Consider the following 16,593-nt stretch of genomic DNA (forward strand, 5'->3'; position numbering starts at 1 on the left):
AATAGAAACACATGGTGAATACCCACTGTAACATTAGGCATAATTTCTCCCTAGGATATTACGAGTAACACCTAAGTGGGTACACACGTGTTCTACACCCACTGTGACATTAAGGGTAATATCCCCCAGGGTATTATGAATAACATTACAGGGTGTTCACACATGGTGTACCCGCACTGCAATATTACGAATAATGTCTCCCTAGGATGTTATGAATAATATCACAGGGTGTACAGAAACTGTGATATTAGAGGTAATATCTCTCTAGGATATTATGAATAATATCACAGGGTGTACACCCATTTTGGTACTAGGAGCAATATCTCTCTAGGATAGTACGAATAATATCACAGAGTGTACACTCACTGTGATATTAGGAGAAATATCTCTCCGGGATATTACGAATTAGATCACAGAGTGTACACACATGGTGTATACATCCACTTTGATATTAGGAGTAGTATCTTCATAGGACATTACAAATAACATCACAGAGTGTACACCCACTGTAATATTAGGAATTGTATCTCCCTAGGTTATTACAAATAATATCACAGGGTGTACACCCACTGTAATATTAGGAGTAATATCTTCCTAGGGTGTTACGAATAATTTCACAGTGTGTACACACATGGTATACACTCACTGTGATATTAGGAGTAATAGCTACCTAGTATATAAAAACATCACAGGGTGTGCACCTACTTTGATATTAGCTGTAATATTTTTCTAAATTGTTACAAATAATATCACAGGGTGTAGAAACATGGTGTACACTCACTGTGATATCAGGAGTCATATCTCCATAATATGAATAATATCACAGGATGTACACCCACTGTATTATTAGGAGTAATATCTCTGTAGGATATTACAATTAATATCACAGGGTGTACAGCCACTGTCATATTAGGAGCAATATCTTTCTAGGATATTACAAATAATATCACAGGGTGTACGCCCACTCTGATGTCAGGAGCAATATCTCCCTAGGATATCAAAAATAATATCACAGGGTGTACAATCTGTGCCTTCCAGGGTCTAAGGGATTCTCCTGCTTCAGCCTCCCGAGTAGCTAGGGTTACCCGCCACCACGCCCAGCTGATTTTTTTTGTAATTTTCACTAGAGACCCGGTTACCCAGGCTGGTCTGGAACTCCTGACCTCATGTGATCCATCAGCCCCGGCCTCCCAAAGTGCTAGGATTACAGGTGTGAGCCATCGCGCTCAGCTAAGAGTTGTATTTTCAATTAATTTGGAAACACAGCTCCCATATTTGAGTGTGCATGTACTTTTATGAAGAAATGATGTCAGAAAACCTAAGGATGATAATAAATATGAAAAGTAACTGGCATGGGAAAAGGTCTTCCGATTAAGAACTCTAAGGTTCGATTTCGTTTTTAGAGAATGTGGTCCTAGCTCTTGTATCGTCCTTTTACATATTCTACATCAAAGGAATTGGTAGCACGGTGTCAGAATAAAATAGAGAGTATTTCACTGCTGCTTAATTTGTTTCAGTTGGACTGAGATCTTTTTCTTGAAGAGAGAAGAACATCTTTATTGCGTTTTATTTTTTCTGAAAAGAGTAGGCCGTATTTTACTGAGATGATGGATTTGTTATATATTATGTTTTGGTCTTCTAACATTCTTCAGTGGTTTTTGTGTAAGGTAGTAGGTACAGAAAGAGTTGAATATCAAAAAAGTAAATCATGGAATAATTCTGTGATTTTTGGGTTTGTCACAACTGAGAAATATTGCTGACGGTGTATGGTCTCCAGTGTGAAAATGTTCCTTGTGAATTGCTGGCATCCAAAATATACACACAGCATTAAGGGCTGGTTTTTATCTTTTATTTTACCAATCCTCTTTTCTTCTCAAGGTGTCCAAGTCACACAGAGCCACGGAATCTCACAGGTGTCTGAGAATTCCTCCTCCTGGGACTCTCTCTGAGAGGATCCAGAACTGCAGCCCGTCCTCACTGGGCTGTCCTTGTCCATGTACCTGGTCACAGTGCTGAGGAACCTGCTCATCATCCTAGCTGTCGGCTCTGACTCCCACCTCCACACCCCCATGTACCTCTTCCTCTCCAACCTGTGCTGGGCTGACGTCGGTTTCACCTCGGCCGTGGCTCCCAAGATGATTGTGGACATGCAGTCGCATAGCAGAGTCATCTCTTATGCGGGCTGCCTGACACAGATGTCTTTCTTGGTCCTTTTTGCATGTATAGAAGACATGCTCCTGACTGTGATGGCCTGTGACCGATCTGTGGCCATCTGTCACCCCCTGCACTACCCAGTCACCATGAATCCTCACCTCCGTGTCTTTTAGTTTTGGTGTCCTTTATCCTTAGCCTGTTGGATTCCCAGCTGCGCAGTTGGATTGTGTTACAATTCACCTTCTTCAAGAATGTGGAAATCTCTAATTTTGCCTGTGACCCATCTCAGCTTCTCAACCTTGCCTGTTCTGACAGCGTCATCAATAGCATATTCATATATTCAGATAGTACTATGTCTGGTTTTCTTCCCATTTCGTGGATCCTTTTGTCTTACTACAAAATTGTCCCCTCCATTCTAAGAATTTCATCATCAGATGGGAAGTATAAAACCTTCTCCACCTGTGGCTCTCACCTGGCAGTTGTTTGCTTATTTTATGGAAGAGGCATTGGCGTGTGCCTGACTTCAGCTGTGTCACCACCCACCAGGAATGGTGTGGTGGCTTCGGTGCTGTACGCTGTGGTCACCCCCGTGCTGAACCCTTTCATCTACAACCTGAGAAACAGGGACATTCAAAGTGCCCTGTGGAGGCTCCGCAGCAGAGCAGTGGAATCTCACGATCCGTTCCGTCCTTTTTCTTGTGTGGGTAAGAAAGGGCAACCACGTTAAATCTCTACATCTGCAAATCCTGCCCCTTAGTCATGGTATTTTTGTTGCTTGATGGCTTTTATTCCTTTGCACATTTCCTATGTGAATACTGCTTTCTTCATTATGTCTTTAACTGGAATGAGTGAGTATTCTGGGATCCTTTGTTTAGCAGAAACCTCATGACTGAATCCTCTATACCTAGGCGGCCTCCTTTAGTTTATGTGCAATAACCCTGTCATTTAGATGGAATCACAACCATCTTTTTATATACACGAAGTCCTCACTTCATTTTGGAATTCCCTGAGAATTGGCTTTATGGAAACATTGTACAGCAGATCCTCCAACACCATTGGTGTGTTCAAAGTTGTGTAGTTATAATGTTGGTGAGGAATCAGTGGTTTCACTATGCAGAATTTTGCTTAAAGGTGAAGTTTCCAAGAGACTTTCAAAGATGTTAAGTGAGTACATACTGTACAGCAAATTCGTATCCTCTTCCAGAGTTCACGTGGAATTTCTTTATAAACTGCTTCTAGAGAATCTCTTTAGGCAGGTTATGTGTAGAGATCCATGTCACCTGTCCTCAACCTTGGCTTTGAGTCAAATCACCTGGGGAGCTTACAAATGATGAGGCCCGGGTCTCATTACCTGAGATAATGCTTTACTTGCACCTGTGTGGGTATGTGGATTTTTTTTTTTTTTTTTTTAACCACCAGAGGTGGTCCAATGATGAAGTTTTCAGAGGCATCAAGCTCCAATGAGTAAGAACAGAGGTTAATTGTAATATGGTTTCTTCAAATATCATCTTCAAATGCATTGTCCATCAACACCATACAAATTTTTATTATGCTTTTTTTTCTGACCATTTAGCATTTTCTGTTTTTTTCTTTTTCTTATTTTTTCGACACAGAGTTTCACTTTTGTCGCCCAGGCTGGAGTGCAATGGCATGATCTCGGCTCACTGCAACCTCTGCCTCCCGTATTCAAGCGATTCTCCTGTCTCAGCCTTCCAAGTAGCTGGGATTACAGGCATGTGCTACCATGCCCGGCTAATTTTTTTTTTTTTTTTTTTTTTTTTTTGTATTTCAAGTAGGGACAGTGTTTCTCCATATTGGTCAGGCTGGTCTTGAACTCCCGACCTCAGGTGATCCACCCGCTTAGGCCTCCCAAAGTGCTGGGAGTACAGGTGTGAGAGACCGCACCCAGCCACCACTGAGCATTTTCATTTTACATTTTTGAAGTTATAAATTTAGATACACATTGATTGCTGCTTTGTTATACACTTGCATATACATAAAATGGGAAATAGAAAAGAATAAAATGGGCACAGTATCCCTAAAGTTTCACCTTCTGAGATATTTAAAAAATATTTGCATTTTAGAAATTGGTTTCAGTTAAGAAAGTGTGGTATACACGCACAATGAAGTATTATTCAGCCTGAAAATGATTAAAATCCTCTCCACTGCAGACAAAATGGATGACATTGCAGGTCTGTATACTAAGTGAAATAAGCCAGGCACAGAATGACAAGTATTACATGTCCTCACTTATATGTAGGAACAAAAAAGAAAATCTTCGTCGGGTGTGGTGGCTCAGGCCTGTAATCCCAGCACTTTGGGAGGCCGAGTCATACGGATCACTTGAGGCCAGGAGTTCAAGACCTACCTGGCCAACATGGTGAAACCCCATCTCTACTGAAAACTCAAACGATTAGCCGGGCGTGGTGACACATGCCTGTAGTCTCAGCTAATCAGAGGACTGAGGCCCAAGAAGTACTTGAACTCGGGCGGCGGAGGTTGCAGTGAGCCCGGATTGTGCCTGTATACTCCAACCTGGGCAACAGAAAAAGACTCCATCACACACACCTACACACAAAGGGAATCTCAGGAAGGTGGAGAGTATAAAGGGGGTTAGCAGATGCTAGGAAGAAAACAGGTGGGATGGGGAATGAAGAGAAGTGGATAATTGGGTCCCAAAATACAGAAAGATTGAATAAGTGAGTACTAGTGTTTGATAGTACAGTATGAAAATTTTAGTTCACAAGAATTTCTTGTCTATTTCCAGATGCTTTGGTAAGAAGCTTCCTAACATTCTCATTATGCTGGTTTTTAAGCTATTCTCTTCTGCTCTTGAAATCATGCTGGTTTCTTTGTTTTTGGTTTTTTGTTTTGAGATGGACTTTTGCTCTTGTTGCCCAGGCTGGAGTGTAATGGTGCAATCTTGGCTCACCGCAACCTCTGCCTCCTGGGTTCAAGCGATTCTCCTGCCTCCACCTGCCAAGCAGCCGGGATGACAGGCATGCCCCAGCATGCCCAGCTAATGTTGTATTTGTAGTAGAGACAGAGGTTTCTCCCTGTCGGTCAGGCTGGTCTTGAACTCCTGACCTCAGGTGATCTGCCCGCCTCGGCCTCCCAAAGTGCTGGGACTACAGGCATGAGCAACCGTGCCCAGCCCATGCTGTATCCTTATCTGTTGTCTGTTGTTGTTTGTTTGTTTTTGAGCCCAGAAATAACTTCTCACCTGTATGTTGAAATGATTTTTAACCTGAGTGCTAAGAAAGTTCATTGGTGGAAAAGCAGCCTTTTCAAGAAACGGTGTTGGAGAAACTTGATTTCCACATGCAGAAGAATGAAGGTGGATCCTATGTCACACCAGGTGCAAAAATTAACACAAACTGGATCAAAGACCTAACCCCAAGTGCTAAAAGTATACTGTGCCTAAAAGAAAGCATTGGCCACACTTTCATGACATCAGATTGGGCAATGCTTTCTGGGATATGACACCAAAAGCATAGGCAACAAGAGAAAATTAGATTCCTTGGATTACATCTAAATGATGGACACTTTTGTGCATCAAAAAACACTGTGAACTGAGTGAAAAGATAATCCACGGATTAGGAAAAATATTTGCAAATCATCTATCTGAAAAGAGGCTGATATCCATCCTATGTAAAGAACAGCTAGAACTAAACAACAAGAAACCCAAAGCATCCCATTAGCCATGGTCAGAAGACTGGAGTAGACGTGTCCCTAAAGAAGATATAGCAATGGCCAGTAAGCATCGAAAATGATGTTCAAAATCGCTAATCATAGGGAAGCACAAATCAAACCAATACTAATGTGATACCACACATTAGGATGGATATGATAAACAAACAAGCATTGGTGAAACTAGAGGGAAGTAGGAATGCTTGAATATGATTGGAGGGAATTTAAAACCGTGAAGGAACAGGGTTAAAATAGTATGGTGTGTACTGGAAAAAGTAGAAACAGAATTATCAGATGTTCCCGCAGTTGCACTCGTGGATACCTACCAAAAAGAATTAGAAGCCAGGAGTGGAAGAGATATTTGTACACCCATATTCATAGCAGCATTATTCACAACAGCCAAAATGTGGAAGCAACCCAAGGGTTCGTGGACAGATGAATGAAAAAGCACGCTGCAGTTTATTCATACAATGGAAGACTATTCAGCCTTCAAAAGGCAGGCACTTCTGGCCGGTGTGGTGGCTCACACCTGTAATCCCAGCATCTTGGAAGAGCGAGATGGGGGGACCACCTGAGGTCAGGAATTCAAGACCAGCCTGGCCATCTTGGTGAAACCCTGTCTCTACTGAAAATGCAAAAAATTAGACGAGCGTGGTGGCGTGTGCCTATAGTCCCAGCTACTCGGGAGGCTGAGGCATAAGAATCGCTTGAACCCGGGAGGCAGAGGTTGCAGTGAGCCCAGATTGTGCCACTGTACTCCAGCCTGTGTGACAGAGTGACACTCCATGTAAGCACAAAACAAAACAGAACCAAAAAAAAAAAAAAAACCCAAATAACCAGACAGGCACTTCTGCCACAGGCTGCAACAAGGATGAACCTTGAAGACATTATTGTCAGTGAGATAAATAAATCCGAAAAGCATAAAAACGACCAGGCTCAGTGGCTCACACCTGTAACCCCAGCAGTTTGGAAGGCTGAGGCAGGCGGATCACTTAAGGTCAGGAGTTCGAGACCAGCAAGGCCAATACGGTGAAAGCTCGTCTCTATTAAAAATACAAAAATTAGCTGGGTGTGGTGGCGCATGCCTGTAATCTCAGCTACTCAGGCAACTGAGACACAAGAATCGCTTGAACCCACGATGTGGAGGTTGCAGTGAGCCGAGACCACGCCACTGCGCTCCAGCCTGGGTGACAGAGAAAGACTCTGTCTCCAAAACAACAGCAACAAAAAAAATTAAACACGGTGTGATTCCACTTCTATCAAGTGTCTAGAGTAGTTAAACTCATAGAGTTGCAAATTAGAATGGTGGCCCCCAGGGGTGGGCGAGAGAGAGGAATGGAGAGTTTGGTTAATGGGTGCAATTTCCATTTTGAAAGATAAAACTGTTCTGGAGATGACGGCAGTGATGCTTGCTAAACAATGTGAATGTACTTAATGTCATTCAACTGTAAACTGAGAAATAGTGGAAATTGTCAATGTTTCTACTGGCCATTCTAGATGAAATCATATATATTTCTAATTTTTAATATTTATACGTGGTATATTTTCCCATAATAAAAGATGAAAATTAAAGCAGTTGGATCTTTAAAAAGAAAAGAAAGAAGCGAAGAATACACACAAGCTTCCTCCTGATGACAGGAAGAGCCCCAAAGCTTCTATGGACACTGCCTTTTCTCTTCTTCCTCCTGCATTCTTATGAGGAAATCTTTAGAGATTGGGGAGCTGGGGCGACTTTGGCTCATGAGGAGCTCTGTGCCTTGAGCCCCCCAGGCCATACAATAGTCAATACTCAGTCTGTGCCTCCAGCCCTGCAGCGTGAGGTTCCAGTCCTGTGGGCTCCACACCCATCCCCTGTATCAGGAGGCTCATGTCTCACCCTGTCTTCTTGCCAGCCTTGAGGATGGAGTCTGAGCCTCCATCGTACACCACGCAGGGAGGACAGTGGACCTGTTCTCCGCGGTCATGGCCCCGCAGAGGGGAAGGGCAGTTCAGTGAGTGCTGAGGGACGGTCGGGAGCCTTGTTTTCTTTCCTCCTCCTCAGGACAAACAGGAGAGTGCGGTGGGCAAATGCGAGGAGACCAAGGCGCAACCTGTCAGCTCAGCAGACTGTGGAGTTTCTGTTCTTGCTTGTGGTGGGGGGTCTCAGAAATCGTATTCAAAATTTTGCCTTCCTCCCCCACTGATTGTCCTTTTCATAGACACCTCACCTATGACAGCAGGGAATGAGTCCCTCTAAACTATTCCCTAAGGACAATAAAGATGATGAAGGTGATGATGAGGATAAAGAGGATGAAGACAGACACCAGGGCATCATGAACCCTCACTGAGGGCTTCCTAAAGGCCAGGCTCTGAGCTCTGTGCTCTATGCAGCTTGTTTCATTTCATCTGCATAGTCTCCCAGTTATGAGTGCACATTTCATGATGATTTTACAGACTAGAAAAGGAGCAACACATTTCCATAGAACTTGTACCAGATCATGAAGTCAAAAAGGGTGAAGTCCAATTTGAACCAGGCAGTCTAAGTCCAGACACATGGCATTTGGCCAATCCTCTCCCTGCATCCAACTTGCCCTCTCAAATCCTTGTCACTCAGGCCGACGCCCCTGCTCACTGTGCCCTTCCCTTTGGGGGGTTCCTTGTAGACCACAGCTAGACCAGTGGGTGCCACAATCACTATGTCAAGTAGAGAAAGGGCAGCTGAGATCACATCAAAGGTTCCAGGAAGAATGGGCACAGGATCCTTCTGGACGCATCTCTCCCTTGCCCCTGTTCCTGGCTTTCCTTACAGCTCGCGACTTCCTCAAAGGAGTCATCAGTTCAGAGTTTGGCTTCCATTCCTATTGAGGAAGCTGGAAACCGTTTCAAAAAATGCTCCTCAGATGTGCCTGTCGTTAAGATCTCTGAGCTCTGTTTACAACTTTCGGAAGCTGGGCGCGGTGGCTCACGCCTGTAATCCCAGCACTTTGGGAGGCTGAGGCAGGTGAATCACAAGGTCAGGTGTTCGAGACCAGCCTGGACAACACGGGGAAAGCCCGCCTCTACTAAAAATAGAAAAAAATGAGCCAGGCATAGTGGCGGGCGCCTGTCATCTTAGCTACTCGGCAGGCTGAGGCAGGAGAATAGCTTGAACCTGGGATGCGGAGGTTGCAGTGAGCCGAGATCATTCCACTGCACTCCAGCCTGGGCAACAGAACGAGACTCCATCTCAAAAAAGCAAAAACAAAAACAAAACCACAACTTTTTGAGAGTTGGAAGACCATGAAGTAGAGTACCCGGGACTTAGAGTCTGGCCATGAATTTGGAATACCACCCTTTCTACTTCTCTGTATGGCAGGGGGTGAGATGTCCATTCTCTGAGACTCAGCACTCTCATCTGAGCTGATTTCTAGTTGATCCAATGGAAGCCAGCGATGATTAAACCGATCATGGGTGCCCGCTGCGTGATCTCTCTGTGATGGATGCGTAAAGTCAAGGCAAAGTGCATTTTAGGTACGTTCGTTAATATTTTAAGCTTCAAATCCATACAATTCAACAGAAATATCCCGTGACCTGAAGTTCTGGTTTCCCTGCGTTCCAGACAGGACATTTTTCTTTGTCCTTATCTCAGTAAGTACTGAGTATTGTGAGAGGAACAAGTGAGTCTCTTTTGTTTCTGATTCCCCAGAGCCTATATCTTGCTTGGGACATAGGAGATAGCAAGAGTCACAATCTATGTTAATGATTGAATTGACACTTCCTCGGTTCACAAAAGTTGGCTGTCATCAGTGTGACTTCGACTTACTTGATTCTTTTTGTCTTTTGGAGACGGAGTTTTGCTCCTGTTGCCCAGGCTGGAGTGCAGTCGTGTGATCTCGGCTCACCGTAGCCTCTGCCTCCCAGGTTCAAGCCATTCTCCTGCCTCAGTCTCCCAAGTAGCTGGGGCTCCAGGCGCGCGCTGCCATACTGGGTAAAGTTTTTGTATTTTTAGTAGAGGCGGGGTTTCACCATGTTGGCCAGGATGGTCTTGATCTCCTGACCCCGTGATCCGCCCTCCTCAGCCTCCCAAAGTGCTGGGATTGCAACAGTGAGCCACCGCATCCGGCCAAACTTTCTGATGAAAACTCTAAGTCCACCTAAGCTAAGGACAGGAGTTATAGCTTACGTGAATTTTCAAAGAAGACCCACCGATTTGAGGAAGCAATTACTCTCTTGAAGGAGAAAACTCAGAAAACGGAATGATGAAATCACCAGGACCTAACCGGCATGTGGAACTATTTTCTGCTTATGAACTATCAACTTTCATTTCATTTCCGGATGACATGGTCTCAGCTCTTGTTGCCAAGGCTGGAGTGCAATGGCTCGATCTCGGCTCACCGCAACCTCCTGCAATATTCAGACTAATATCACCCTCTCACCCCCTGGATATTAGGATCAATATCACAGGGGTGGTGTGCACCCCCAGCGAAATTGGATGAAATATCGTCCTCTCCACCTTTGGATGTTAGGGACAGTATCACGGGGGAGGTCTCCGCCCCCTGCGATAGTGGGAGTCATATCATCCGCTCCCAACCAGGATGTTGGGAACAAGATGACCGTAGGGATGTACGCCCACTGCGATATTTTTAATAATGTCATCCTCTACCCCCTGGCTATTAGGAGTAACATCATAGAGGGGTGTACACTTTCTGCGATATTGGGAGTCATATGCTCTCCCCCATGGATATCGGGAACAGTTTTATTAATTATTATATTAATAAATATAATAATTAATAGTAATCATCGATAATAATTACAGTAGAGGCAGTAAAACATAATACGGATTGAAACTATTAACAATTACCATTAATAATTAATAGCAATATCACTATTAATAATAAAATAATGATCAGTAATTAATGTTACTGAAATCAATCTTAAGTGATGTTGGTAATAAAACAATGATTAATATCAAGATTAATAACTAATATTATTAAAAATGACATTAATACTAATAATTAATTTTACTCATGCATAATCCTATCTTTAAAATTATCATTAATGATTAAAAATGTTGGCCGGGCGCGGTGGCTCACGCTTGTAATCCCAGCACTTTGGGAGGCCGAGGGGGGCGGATCATGAGGTCAGGAGATCGAGACCACGGTGAAACCCCGTCTCTACTAAAAAAAAATATAAACAAATTAGCCGGGCGCGGTGGCGGGCGCCTGTAGTCCCAGCTACTCGGAGAGGCTGAGGCAGGAGAATGGCGTGAACCCGGGAGGCGGAGCTTGCAGTGAGCCGAGATCGCGCCACTGCACTCCAGCCTGGGCGACAGAGCGAGACTCCGTCTCAAAAAAAAAAAAAAAAAAGAAAGATTAAAAATGTTATACTATTAATTAATATTACCACTGATAATTATTAATGAGACTGATGTTTAATAATTCACAATATTATTACTCCTAATACCACAGGGCGTGTACACCTACCTGTGATATTTTCCTAATATCCAGGGATGGAGAGCATGATATTAGTTTTAATATCGCAGTAAGTGTACACTCACCCCGTGACACTGATCCGAATATCCAGCGGGTAGAGTAGGACGTGACTGCCTACATAGCAATGAATGTACAGCCACCCGGTGATATTGCTCCTAATATTCACGGAAGAAGCGTATGATGTTACTCCCAATATCGCAGGGAGTGTCCACCCCTTCTGTGATATTGTTCCTAGTATCCCGAGGGGGAGAGGATGATAATAATTCCAGCATCGCAGGCTGTGTTCACCCAGCCTGTGATATTGCTATTAATATCCTGAAAGGGAGACGATGATATTACTCACCATAATAGATAGATATTACTCCCCATAATAGAGCAGGAGGTGTACACCCACCCTGTGATATTCTTCCTAATATTCAGAGGCCGAAAGATTGATATTACTCCCAATATCGCTGGAAGTCTACACCCCCGTGTGAGATGGTCCTTAATAATATTCCAAGGCGGAGGGGGTGATATGACTAGGTATATCGCAGAAAGTGTACACATTGTTCCCATGATCCTGGACGGAAGAGGATGATATTACTTTAAATATCACAGAGGGTGGACACGCCCCCACTGATATTGTTTCTAACCGCAACGTGGGAGAGGAGGATATGACACCCAATATCGCAGGGAGTAGAAACACCCCTGTGGTACTGCTCTTAATACTCAGGGAGGAAGAGGATGATATTACACCCAATACAGACGGCTGGACACCCTCTGTACACCGAGGGTGGACACCCGTCTGTGAAATAGTTCGTAATTTCGAGAGGGGGAGATGATATTACGCACAATACGGTAAACAAGCGGTGAGTCCACCGGGGGTCCTAAGGGGCAGAGGGGCTGGCTCTTACGCCCCGCCTCGCGGGGGGCGCCCTCGCCCCCCTGCGATGGGGGTCCTAAGAGCCAGGGGGGCAGAGGGGCAATACCAGCCTCTCCTCTCCATGGATATTGGGAATCATATCCCAGGGTGCGTGTCCACCTCCTGCTCTACTGGGAGTCATAGCGTTGTCTCCCTTCCTGGTATTAGGAACAATATCACAGGGTGGGTGTACACAGCTTGCGATATTGGGAATGATATCACCCTCTCCCTCTCCGGATATTAGGGACGATGTCACGTAAGGGGTGTACACTTCCTGCGATACTGGGAGCCATAGCATTCTCTTCCTCGGTGAATATTAGGAGCAATACCGCCGGGTGGATGTACACCCACTGCTTTATTGGGAATCACGTCACACTCCACCCCCTGGATATTATATTCGGATCAATATCCGTGGGTGGGTGTACACCTCCTGCGATATTGAAAGTAATACCAGGCTCTCTCCCTCCCTGGACATTAGGAACAATATCACAGCTGGGGGTACACCCCCTGCGGTATTAGCAGACACATTAGTATTACTTGTTACTCATTTATGATTCACATTAATATGAATTACCAATATTAATATTAAGAAATAATTGCTAATAAAATTTTTTCAGATTTTGTTAATATTAATATTAATTATTAAGAGCTAATATTACTGTTTTCTAAAGAATAAGATCAGTCCCGTTATTAATATCAGGTGTTATTAATAGTTAATTTTAATAATTTATTGTTATCATCAGTATAACTTCAATATTATCATTTTTATCGGTAATGATTTTTAAAATTTTATGATCAGTTATTAATGTTGATAATTATTAATATCAATTAATAATTGATATTATTAATTGTTATAAGTAATATTGCGACATTCCTCACAATGTGACAGGAGGGCTGTGCACCCTCTGCGATATTGAGCGTCATATCATCCTCTTTCGCACTGGATGTGGGGAACAATATCAGGCGGTTATGTACACCCCCTGCGGTATTGGGAGCCATATCATCCTCTCTCCCTCTGGATAGTAGGGAGAGTTTCACAGGGGTGTGTACACCCCCTGCGATATTGGGAGTCATATCATCCTGTGGCCCTGAGGAGAGAAAGCATTTCTCTTTCTGTCTCCTGTCTCTGAAGAGGAGGAAGTAAAAGTTGAAAAACAAGAGGATTGAAGTCAGTGGCAAGACCAGCCGGTGCCACTGATGAGCCGGCCTGAGATGAAAAGAAGAACCCCACCGCCCCCACTCTAAGCACACGTGCTCTGAATCCATCACGACCCTTTCACGTGGAACCTCTTAGAGTTGTAAGCCCTGAGAAATGGCCCCGGAACTCTGTCTTCCTTCGTTGTGCTGGACTCTTAAGACGCCAGTCTGCCGACGCCCCCGGCCGATTAAAAGGAACCTCTTCCTTTTTGAATCCGGTGCCTGAGGGATTATTGTCCTCAGCTCGTCCTGCTCCACTATCTTCGTTCACAAGACAGGAAATCGACCCTGAGCCGCGGCAGTGACAGTGCCAACTCCTAACCACTAGACCACCAGGGAACTTCAAACTTCGTGGAAAATAGATTGCCCAACATTAGAAGTGGGTCGGCCATCAGAAGGCAGCCTGGACAGGTCCCTTGTTTCTCAAGTGTGGCACAAGGTAACTGGGAAAGGATACCTAGACCGGTTCCCATACATAGACACTCGGTGACAGCTGGTGCTAGACCCCCCACAGTGGCTAAGGGGGCAGGCCGCAGCAATACTAGTAGCAAAGGGAGAGATAGCTAAGGAAGGATCCCGCTCCACCCGCCCAGGGAAATCAGCTCCTCAAGTTCTGTTCGACCCAACATCAGAAGATCCATTGCAGGAGATGGCACCAGTGATCCCAGTGGTGCCCTCCCCTTGCCAGGGAAAGAGGCTCCCCACTCTTGCCCCCACAGTGCTTGCACCTCCACAAGACAAGCCTATCCCTAGGCCACCCAGAGTAGATAAGAGAGGAGGTGAAGCCTCGGGAGAAACTCCTCCCTTGGCAGTTCGTTGATGACACAAAACGGGGATACAGATGCCCCTGAGAGAGCAGCGGTATACTGGGATAGATGAGGATGGTCTCATGGTGGAGAGGCGTGTTTTTCCGTACCAGGCCTTCACCTCTGCCGACCTTCTCAACTGGAAAAAGAAGCCGGGCGCGGTGGCTCAGGCCTGTAATCCCAGCACTTTGGGAGGCCGAGGCGGGCGGATCACGAGGTCAGGAGATCGAGACCATCCTGGCTAACACAGTGAAACCCCGTCTCTACTAAAAATACAAAAAATTAGCCGGGTGAGGTGGTGGGTGCCTGTAGTCCCAGCTACTTGGGAGGCTGAGGCAGGAGAATGGCGTGAACCCCAGGGGATGGAGCCTGCAGTGAGCCGAGATCGCGCCACTGCACTCCAGCCTGGGCGACAGCGAGACTCTGTCTCAGAAAAAAAAAAAACTGGAAAAACAATACCCCGTCCTATACCGAAAAGCCACAAGCTCGAATTGATTTGATTTGCTCCAAACTATTATCCAGACCCACAACCCCGCCTGGGCTGATTGCCACCAGTTGCTCATGTTCCTCTTTCACAGAGATGAAAGGCGGACAGTGCTCCAAGCAGTCTCCAAGCCCCCTCTAAGTGGCTAGAGAAATATGAACCAGCTGATTATCAAAAACCCCAAGAGTATGGAAGGATCCAGTTACCAGGAACCGGCCCCCAGTGGGATCATCTTCGGGGAGGCGTTGGCTCAAGACCTCCAGAAGTCTCTCACCAGGGACCTAGGCTGCGTGTTGCTCCAGCACGTTGATGACCTTTTGCTGGGACACCCCACAGCACTCGGATGCGCCAAGGGAACGGATGCCCTACTCTGGCATCTGGAGGACTGCGGGTATAAGGTGTCCAAGAAAAAAGCTCAGATCTGCCGACAGCAGGTACGTTGCTTCGGATTTACTATCCGATAGTGGGAACGCAGCCTGGGATCAGAAAGAAAGCAGGTCATTTGCAATTGACCAGAGCCTAAGAACAGAAGACAGGTGAGAGAATTCTTAGGAGCTGTGGGGATTTGTAGACTGTGGATCCCAAACTTTGCAGTATTAGCCAAGCCTTTGTATGAGGTCACAAAGGGGGGCACCGGGAACCTTTTGAATGAGGATCCCAACAACAGCAAGCCATTCATGAGTTAAAGGAAAAGACTGATGTCAGCCCCAGCCCTGGGGCTACCTGATCTGACAAAGCCTTTTCCATTGTATGCGTCAGACAGGGAAAAGATGGCAGTTGGACTTTTCACCCAAACTGTGGGGCCCTGGCCCAGGCTGGCGGCCTACCTCTCTAAACAACCAGACGGAGTTCCTAAGGGATGGCCCCCGTGCTTGAGGGCCTTGGCAGCAACTGCCCTGCTAGTACAAGAAGCAAATAAGCTGACTCCTGTGCAAAACCTGCACATAAAGGCCCCCCATGCTGTGGTGACTTTCATGAATACTACAGGACATCGTTGACTAATGAATGCTAGACTCACCAAGTACCAAAGTTTGCTCTGGGAAAATCCCCGTATAACCACTGAAGTTTGGAACACCCTAAACCCCGCCCCCTTGCTCCCGGTATCAGAGAGCCTGGTCGAGCATGATCGTGTACAAGTGTTGGACTCAGCTGACTCTAGCAGACCTGACCTCCAGGACCAGCCTTGAGCATCAGTAGACTGGGAAGTATACGTGGACAGGAGCAGCTTCACCAACCCACAAAGAGAGAGAGGTACAGGGTATGCAGTGGTAACCCTGGACACTGTTGTTGAAGCCAGATGGTTGCCCCAGACCACTTCAGCCCACAAAGCTGAACCCATTGCTTTAATTCGGGCCTTAGAACTCAGTGAAGGTGAGACTGTAAACATTTACACTGATTCTTGGTAAGTCTTTTTATTTTATTTTTTATTATTATTTTTTAATTTTATTATTATTATACTTTAAGTTTTAGGGTACATGTGCACAACGTGCAGGTTTGTTACATATGTATACATGTGCCATGTTGGTGTGCTGCACCCATTAACTCATCATTTAGCATTAGGTATATCTCCTAATGCTATCCCTCCCCACTCCCCCCACCCCACAACAGTCCCCGGTGTGTGATGTTCCCCTTCCTGTGTCCATGTGTTCTCATTGTTCGATTCCCACCTATGAGTGAGAATATGCGGTGTTTGGTTTTTTGTCCTTGCAATAGTTTGCTGAGAATGATGTTTTCCAGTTTCATCCATGTCCCTAAAAAGGACATGAACTCATCATTTTTTATGGCTGCATAGTATTCCATGGTGTATATGTGCCACATTTTCTTAATCCAGTCTATCGTTGTTGGACATTTAAGTTGGTTCCAGGTCTTTGCTATTGTGAATAGTGCCGCTATAAACATACGTGTGCATGT

General features: G+C 45.2%; 1 long non-coding RNA gene and 1 pseudogene across 1 annotated transcript; one reads left to right on the forward strand and one right to left on the reverse strand.

Moving 5' to 3' along the window:
• Positions 1–1,278: 1,278 nt before the first annotated feature.
• On the reverse strand, positions 1,279–4,548 carry LOC131384141 (uncharacterized). The gene is made up of 3 exons (XR_009214704.1): positions 4,471–4,548; positions 2,313–2,452; positions 1,279–1,535 (listed from the first exon to the last, which is right to left on the reverse strand). It is a non-coding gene; the product is annotated as an uncharacterized LOC131384141 (long non-coding RNA).
• Positions 1,304–3,393, forward strand: LOC131384140 (olfactory receptor 7E24-like; annotated as a pseudogene).
• Positions 4,549–16,593: the final 12,045 nt, after the last annotated feature.

The sequence above is a fragment of the Hylobates moloch genome, unplaced genomic scaffold (genome assembly GCF_009828535.3).
Source record: "Hylobates moloch isolate HMO894 unplaced genomic scaffold, HMol_V3 SCAFFOLD_8, whole genome shotgun sequence".
NCBI lineage: Eukaryota > Metazoa > Chordata > Mammalia > Primates > Hylobatidae > Hylobates > Hylobates moloch.